The sequence below is a fragment of the Lygodium microphyllum genome, chromosome 11 (genome assembly GCF_053477565.2).
Source record: "Lygodium microphyllum isolate KBCC chromosome 11, Lygodium_microphyllum_v1.1.10, whole genome shotgun sequence".
Taxonomy (NCBI): domain Eukaryota; kingdom Viridiplantae; phylum Streptophyta; class Polypodiopsida; order Schizaeales; family Lygodiaceae; genus Lygodium; species Lygodium microphyllum.
The window spans coordinates 51843465-51852838 of NC_141145.1; the positions used below are offsets into that span (position 1 = coordinate 51843465).

General features: G+C 41.6%; 1 long non-coding RNA gene across 1 annotated transcript; it reads left to right on the top strand.

The window, feature by feature from the left end:
* Positions 1 to 8332: 8332 nt before the first annotated feature.
* LOC148028814 (uncharacterized) lies at positions 8333 to 8884 on the top strand. The gene is made up of 3 exons (XR_015692491.1): positions 8333 to 8459; positions 8556 to 8657; positions 8750 to 8884. It is a non-coding gene; the product is annotated as an uncharacterized LOC148028814 (long non-coding RNA).
* The last annotated feature ends 490 nt before the right edge of the window (positions 8885 to 9374 follow it).

Consider the following 9374-nt stretch of genomic DNA (forward strand, 5'->3'; position numbering starts at 1 on the left):
AAATTGCTTGCATATTTGGTGTTGAGTGCATCACATAAATATATCTCAATAGAGAACTAGAGATTTGTGCAGCTCCATAATCTTAGGATCATCATGCATCATGGCTAGCTATTGTAGCAATGATTTGAGCTCATGCATGAAAGATTGAGAGATCTTCCAATGGATTATAGGTGTATGATTACAATAAAAAAACTTATGCTATTAGAACGGTCCAAGGTTCCAGTCCAAGGTTCAAGCTAATGAGTTTTGATGTTAGGTTATATTTAAAAGCTCAACTACTAGATTTAATTTGGCTCATATAAGTTTTAATTTGGCTCATATATTTCTCCTCCCGAGTCCTTACAACCTTGAGTACCATGGGTAATTAATGATGCATTTTGAGCTCAGAGTGTTCACTGTGTGTGTGTGTTTGTGTGTGTATGTGTGTGTGTGTGTGTGTGTGTGTGTGTGTGTGTGTGTGTGAGTACAAGAGAAAGGCCCTATCGACGTGCACTCTACACTCGAAATAGCGGGCGCATTTATCAACGCATCTATTGGCTCTAGTATATAGACGTGAATAACACGTCTATATACCCGCGTTTTTAAACGTGCTTATAGATGCGAAAACAAACACACATATTTTTCATTTCTCATAAAGTCCCTAAATATGACCAAACATCTTAACAACTAGAATTTTTTTGAATACATTACAAACTTTACTTCTTTCTAAGTATTACAAATATACATCCAATCATTCAAAGCTAATTATATATGCTACAATGAATGATCAATCTCATCTTCAATGAGATCGGCCCTTGCTAGACTATCTACCTCTAGGTCTATATTACCAATAGGCAATGAAACAAATAAGTCTATCCCAGTGTCAGATGTATTGCTATGCTCAATTTCTTCATCATCATCTGCAACCATATTGTTATCCTCTTCTGCGCTTTCTTGAACATCCTCGTGGGGATCATCTTGCAGTGCACATGTATATCATCGATCATGGCATCATCCTGTGCATCATCATTGATTGTTGAATTGTCATCAACTATCTCTATGTTGGTAGCATTTCCATATATTGGTTTTGAATGATTAGATATGGGGATGACGTGTCACCATCGGTTATTGTTTATCATTGGGTGATACACAACCTGCATTTAAAAAACAAAAAGTAAGCAACTTAGATATTTATTGTATTTTGAGAATGTATCAAGAAGTAATATATATGAAAACAAATAGCTTCTAATATACCTGCTCGCATTGTTGAGGTAGTACGAATGTGTCATTCTTGCCTTGGTGAAATTTTGTAGAGTCAATCATTACAAAACCACTTGGATGACGTCTAATTGTGCAATGCTCACCTGTTGTTACTACTTCTTTAAACCACTTCACATCTAGTACATATATAAAAAATTGCCTAAAGTTAAGCTTCAAAATATCTTGGATCAAGCCACAATAACCTTCCATGGTGCCATTGGTATCTTGGAAGTTGCACAATCCTGGGTATTTCTCTTATCATCTATACATTTAGTTGGAAAATGTTTGCCTTCACACCAAATAGCATTGAACAATGTGCACTAGTAGTACATTGTTAAGATCATATTAATGATTTAGTGAAAGATGAAACATGTAAAATTATTATATCATATATAACTAAAGATAATTTAATTATAAGTATGTCTCACCTTTGATAAGCAACCTCGTGCGTATTCCCACTCCTCTTGCGATATATCCATCGCCTCCTCTTTTTCCATCTTCTCTATTTCTTCATGTAGCCAATGTATATCAATATGATGTGGAAGTGCACTTAAATGTTCTAGATATGGGACATTACGTCCATGTCTAGCACGAAATGCTTGCCTTTTGCTTACTCTTCTTGCCCTTGCTTCTTTATATAATGTCACCCATTTGCTCATTACTTCGCTGTTAAGCACACAAAATACATTTAACTTATGAAATTCCTCTTTCATTAGCACTTTTCTCCTTCCTTTTCCTTGAGGTATTATAGAGGTCATCCTCAAATCTTCATCATCTTTCCATAGTCATGGTAAAGAGGGGTCCCCTTTAGCAAGATATTCAGAGATTTGTAGAAGGGATGATTGCACTAACCAACCCTGAGCCATGCTTCCCTCGGGCCGTGCATTTTGCCTTACAAAATCTTTTAGGGTTTTCATAAAGCGCTCTAGAAAAAACATCCATCTTGCATGAACTACCCCACAAATTGTGATCTCATCAATCAGATGTACGAGTAAGTGTACTTGAGTAGTCAAAATGGAGTGAGGAAAAGTTTCCTCCACCAAACAAACCACCTCAATGGACAATACTGGAGCCTCTTGCAACGTATTTGGATCGATTTCCTTCAAACTCACAAATCTACCAACATGCAATTGAGAATGATGATTAGTTTTGTCCATAAATTCAAGCGGGTTTACTACGTGATGTACATCATATGTAAACTAAAAATAAGTATAATGTATATATACCTCGTGAGCTCACCCATCTTGTAAATGATATCATGCACATCTTTCAAAACACAATGGGATATGCTAGTAGGAAGAATGAATTGTATGCAAATATTCATACATTGTTAATTAGTCTATATAGTTACTCCACTAATTAATATATTTATGGCTATGAAAATCCATACCTGAATCATTTTGTGCCAATCGTGAGACTTCAAACTGGATAGTTGCTCCACACCTCTTTTCTTTTTCTTTATGAAGGCTCCCTTGAGGCATCTCATATATCCTGTGGGAGTTCGAAAGCTATATATATATTGCTTCACCATCTTTTCTTCGGTCTTCGACAACATCCAAGGTGCACGTGGTAACTCGGTATTTCCTTTGGGTCGGATGCGTGGCCAAGCTCGTCTCATACGTCCAATGCTACGTAAATCTTCTCTTACATTGACAGAATCACGAGCCCCGATTAAGTGATCCCATAATGTAGAGGCAACATTCTTGAATATATGCATGGGGTCCAACATGTGATTGATCTTGAGTTCAGTCCAAAATAGGAGGCAAAAAAATATAGAGAATCTAAGGCACAAACAATATATTATTTCTCATTCTCATAATGGAGTGTACTTTAAAGATAAACAAAATAAGGAAACTAGTTACCAACTCATGCCGAGTGGAGGATGATCATTGGCGTGTGTCCAAGTGTCTTCCAATCTTGAATGGTTAGAGATTGTGGAGTTCTTCCATTAGTGGGGGATGCATATTTGGGGTGGTCAATATGAAGAAAATGATGATGATTGTCATAGATAACCTTCTTCAAGCATGTCCATCTAGAAGAAACCAGAGAGGGACTGCAAATTGGACATGCATGATATCCTGATGTAGTTAAATATGTAGAAATAAATGGGTTAATGATGACATATATTTGATTAAGGGTAAGAATGAATAAAATAGAGTAGGCAACTACTTGAACACTCTCCATAGCCTAGAAAGTCATGCATGGTCCACAACAACATCCCCTTTAAAGTGAAATCTCTAGAGGACAATGATGCACTCACATCTTGCACCTCAATACCTCTCCATAGCATTTCTAGCTCCTCAATCAAAGGCTCTAAGTAAACGTCCATGTTTTTTACTTTGTGTTTTCCAGGAATCAAAAGGGACATAATTACATGTCCTTTTTTTATTACCATGGACGGAGGGATATTATAGTTCACTAATACCACTGGCCATATACTATATGAGGTACTTTTGATACCAAATGGATTTATTCCATCTAATCTTAGACTAAATCTCAAATTTTGGGGCTCTTCTTTGAAAGTAGGCCACAAATTGTCTACGCGTTGCCAAGCTAGTGTGTCTGAAGGAATCACTATAAGGGAATGGGGCAATAGCGACGCCGATTAGCAACGGCGGATATCGGCGTCGCTATAGGTGTCGCTATTGGCGTCACAACTGGCGTCGCTATTGGCGTCGCTATTTGCATCGCAAATAGCGACGCCGCAGGGAAAAAAAGCGCGGCCGAAACCAGAGCGCCATTTTCATTTTGTTTTCTTCGCCTTTTGAGAGCGAGAGCGAGGGAGAGAGCGAGGGAGAGAGCCAAGGCTTTGTGAGAGAAGAAGAGGAAGAGACTTGCTGCCGCCGCCGCCGCCGCCATCGCCACCGCCGTTGTTCGCGAAGGAGAGGAGGAGCCCTCGTTGCAAAGAGAAGCCGCCCACGCTCGCCATATCTCATTGGTGAGTCTCCCTCTCTCTTTCTTTTACTTGTTGAAGGTTTAAATCGTTCTCTTTTGTTTGTTTAGGAGAGGAAATGAAAGAGAAGGAGAGGGAGAGGGAGGGAGAGGGAGAGAAAGAGAGGGAGAGGGAGAGGGAGAGAGAGAGAAAGAGAGGGAGAGTGCATTCTCTCTCTCTCTCTCCCTTTTACTTGTTTAATGTTTAAATTACTTTTTTTTTGCTTGTTTAGGAGAGGAAACGAGAGAGTAAGAGAGAAAGAGAGGGAGAGGGAGAGGGAGAGGGAAAGAAAGAGAAAGAGAAAGTAAGAGAAAGAGAAATAGAGGGGGAGGGAGAGGGAGGGGGAGGAAATAGGAGAGGGAGAGAAAGAGAAAGAGAGGGAGAAAGAGGGAGAGTGCATTCTCTCTCTCCCTCCCTCTCCCTTTTACTTGTTTAATGTTTGAATCACTTTATTTTTTGCTTGTTTAGGAGAGGAAATGAGAGAGAAAGAGAGTGAGAGGGAGAGGAAGGGGAAGGAAATGAGAGAGGGATAGAAAGAGAAAGAGAGGGAGAGTGCATTGTATCTCTCCCTCTCCCTTTTGCTTGGAGGATGTTTAAATCACTTTATTTTTTGCTTGTTTAGGAAATGAGAGAGAAAGAGAGATAGAGAGGGAGAGGGAGAGGGAGAAAAAGAGAAAGAGAGGGAGAGGAAGAGGGAGGGGGAGGGGAAGGAAATGAGAGAGGGAGAGAAAGAGGGAGGGGGAGGGAGAGGGAGGGAGGGAGAGGGAGAGGGAGAAAGAGGGAGGGAGAGGGAGGGGGAGGGGGAGGGAGGAAATGAGAGAGGGAGAGAAAGAGAACGAGAGGGAGAGGGAGAGGGTGAGGGTGAGAGAAAGAGAGGAAGAGAGGGAGAGGGAGAGAAAGAGAGGGAGAGGGAGGGGAAGGAAATTTAAGATAATATACATATTGATAATGGTGTGCAATGTGCTTTGCATACGGCCACGTACTTCATCAAAATGAACCCAAAATTATTGTTATAGAAGAAGAAACCCTTAAATTGAGTATATGATAATTTGTCTCAGGTCTTATGACTATGAGTAGAATTGATTGAAATACAATTTATTACTATAGTTATAAAATTTCATAGATGGCGCACATTAATTTTAAAATGGATTACTTATACTCAAAGCCGAGATATAACAAAAAATTATCTACCGGGACAAACAAATCATTGAGCATGATACAAGGCCGAGATATAACATCGGAAAATCTCTCGACTACTATATATAATGCAAGGTTTATGGTCAGCTTGCAACTTGACGTACATCTCCATAAAGCTATCCATTTAAGCCTCGTTTGATGTAATGTAGATAAGATGGAAAACGAAGAAGGTCTTATTGTTCAAGACCGCGAGTCATATCTTAATCAGCGTGTCCCATGTCCTTGCTCTCAATGCAAGTTGGCAATTAGACGAAAATGCCGATTGTCTATAGAACACGTATGACGATTTGGCGAGTTTCAATCTGAGATCATTGATCAGGCGATTGCAGATTTTCAGCAAACGGTAATTTGAAGTTAGCATTTTTCATGCATTGTACTCTCAAGCTAATTGAAAACCATACACAATAAGATTGGGTCTTGTTGGCAAATTTTGTATCCAGGGGGGTGATGTCTCGACCCAAGGGGGAGTGCACCCTTTGCGGCCAATTAGAAGAGTTCGTGGACGTACGATGGATGGATTGCAGGAGCCAATCGACCACGTGCAAGGCCCATCTATACCGTCAATGCCAGAGGAAACAGACAACCTTCCCGACTTGCCTACAATCTTGGAGCCTGAGATGGAGGCAATGATCGATGCATTGATTCCCATGGATGTTGAGACATCTGACCCGCTTAGAGAGGAAGCATCCATACCATTATATGATAGGTGCCGAGTATCTTGGTTGAAGACATTGCTTGCACTCTTAAGTGTGCAAGCAAAATACGGTTGGAGCGATACGAGTGTGACTGAGTTATTCAGGTACCTTACACACAGACTTCATTGTTTTTTTTAAAAAACAGTATTATTGCAAACATGGATGGATTTTTCAAGGTGTTTTCTGATTTTTTCAGGTTATTGAAATATCATATATTGCGACTTGCAAACACCATGCCTGAGTCTCGTGATGATGCACGACATGTTTTACGGAAGCTTGGCATGGACTACAATAACATCCATGCATGTATCAACGACTGCATATTGTTTCGAGATGAATTCGAGATGAATATGAGTGGGAGTTCTCGAGGGGATGTAGTCCAAAGGTAATGAGGGGTTTAGAATGTGTCGTATCTAAATTTGCTTGCTACATCTAATTTGAGTGTTTCAATGTGCAGTACAAAATATATAGTGCAGCGTGGTCGCGCGGACGACATTTTCGGGTGGAGCGTATTGACAAAATGCACTCCACAATGGACTGTGGTGTCATGGCAAGGTTTAAGCAAGAGAGCGGGCGACGAGCAACGGATCCAAACACGGTTGTGGATGAGATGGAGTATTTTGGGAACTTGCAAAGTATTATTACGGTGGATTACCATAGCTTCTCTATGATAATATTCGATGTGCAATGGTTCAAAGTGGTACTTGGAGGAGCTGGCGCAACAGTTCGACGAGGTCCATTTGGATTTCTCGAAATAGATTCCGAAAAAAAATGGATGGATTTGCGCGACACCTTTGTGTTGCCGGCCCATTGTGAACAGGTACAACTAGTCATTTGCTTGCTAATTGTAATACGACATGGTTTATGTCACAATGGTTTGAAGCCGCTTTGTAAGTGTTTGTGAACATGTAATCTTCTATCCAAATCCCCGACAACCTCGATGGTGGTATGTTATACCTTCAACTCCTCGCGGTGCGAGAGTATACGATCAAAGCGATGTTCCAGGCATAAATGAAGAAAATATGCAAATAGAGGGATCGAAATTACAAGGGGTGGAGACCACCGCAAGCTTAGAGTCCGCATCGGCTAACAATGATGGAAATACAGAAGTCATAGAATTTTTTGAGAACGAGGCAGACTCGTTCTTTTGTGGTGACATGTCTATCGACCTTCCAGTGTATGCAGAGTTGTGTCAGGAGATTAACATGGGACCATAGAATACTTCATTCTTGGAGAATTGTATTACTCAATTCATTGTTTAGATCTTCCATAAAGGTAGATAAGATATGCATTTTAAGAGGGATTTTTTAAAAATGATTTATATTAATGTGCTTTGTATAGTTTAAATTGATTATTCTAACATCATTTTTTATCTGTGCAGGTATCGACATTTTTAGGATGAGTCGAGGGATGAGCGATGAGGAGTTTCAGGAGATGATGGCACGCATGTCTCCAGATCAGCTCGCGAGATTCAGAGAGATGGCAGATTAGGAGCTGTCTCGTTCTTCATCAGGGCGCTCTGCTAGATCAGCTTCAGCGCGATTGGATGCTTCAGCTTCGAGCAGACGATCTCGACGCTCGCGACTTGGGCCAGAGGGAGGGATTGCGACTGCAAGAGGATCAGGGGAGTGCTGCTGTGGAGATACAGACGCGATGTCTCCGTCTCGTCGTTCAGCTGGAGCTCGGTCACCTCCAGGATTTGTCACACCTGTGGGGACGTCCACTCTAGTTACTCCGGCTTTTGCGCAGCCGTCGGCAGATGTCACGCCTTTTGGTGGCACTCCTTTTGGTGGCACCCCCTTTGGTGGCACCCCTTTGAGTGGCACTCCGGGAGAGGGTACCCCCGTCGGTACACCAGATGTACAGGGGTCTCCTAGATATGCACAGGAGCGTGGAGGAGATGGGAGAGGGCCCATACAAGGCACACTCCTAGGGATTATGAATACCTAGTGGATGGCAGGTCAGGAGCCATCATCATGAATGATGAGGGGAGGAGGGTGATGGCTCGCATGAGGGAGTTGTGCCAACAAGTTTTTCGGCACAACGTCCTGGATCATTGGAGGAACATACCGGAGGGGAGCGAGGAGTACATAGTAGCATCCTTGCACGAGGAGTTCCCGGTGCCAGCCGCAGTGGATAGATTCTCTACGAGCTGGATGATGGATTGCATGTGTGCATACATGTCACATAGACGATTCGACGCACGCAAGGCAATCAAGAATAGGGCTCTTAAGCCCAAGTGGTTAGATGTAGACGACTGGCGCCGACTGAGGGAGGAGGCTACAAATTCGCCAGGACGTTGGAGTTAGCAGCGGGAGGCGGCGAGGGCACGAATCGAGGCCGGATTGGTACATCATCTTGGGAGTAGCGGCCACAGGACATATTTGGAGGACTTTGTAAGTTTCTCTTTTGTTTTGCTTATTTGTTTTTTTGAGATATTCTTTGTACTGACAATCATGTTTCTAACAGTTAGCATTTTGTTTTCTTTGCAGCACTCCATTACAAATCGCGATCCGCAAGGCCTTGAGACTCGATATGCAGAGAGGCACGGTCTCAGATCATTGATCGACCGATTGTATAGACGCGGCGGCCCAGTAAGTCACTCATCTTTCTTGTCCGTAGTTACCATGAGATATTTGAATGCATTATTGTATGGTGGATTGATATGTTGTTTCTTTTTCTGTAGAATCCGTTTGATGCTCCTTTGTAGCGGGAAGAGCTTTCGGGGGACGAGGATTTGTAGCTCGCCCTTGGATCCTTAGAGCTCATATACCTTTAGTTTTTAGTCGCCCGATCTATGTAGACATTTTCTATGTATTAGTGATATTGTTTTATGATTGTACCAATCGCATTTTATGCGATATCATGTATTTATTTCATCTATCAGTTTTATGATTTCAGTATACATTCTTTTTGTTTGCAAACGCTTTGTATGCAGCAGTGCAGAAACTATTTTGTATGGCTCTCATACAACATACAGTGCAAGTTGCCCTGCCACAATTTTTTTTTTCTCTCTTACCGTCGCTATTTGCGTCGCAAATTTACTGCACGCGTCGCTATTGGCGTCGCTATAAGCGTCGCAAATTGTCTGTAACCATCGCTATTTACGTCGCTATATGCGTCGCTACGCATATAGCGACGATTCTATGGTGTCGTCAATAACGGCGCTTTTTGCGACGACGGGGGAAAATTTTGTTGTTTGTATTTTTGTCACTTTAAACGTCGCTATAAGGTCTATATCTTGTAGTAAATTTTTCACTTTCCATCACTTGAATGGTGACTAGCATGCCATGACATGAGTCTTACAATAG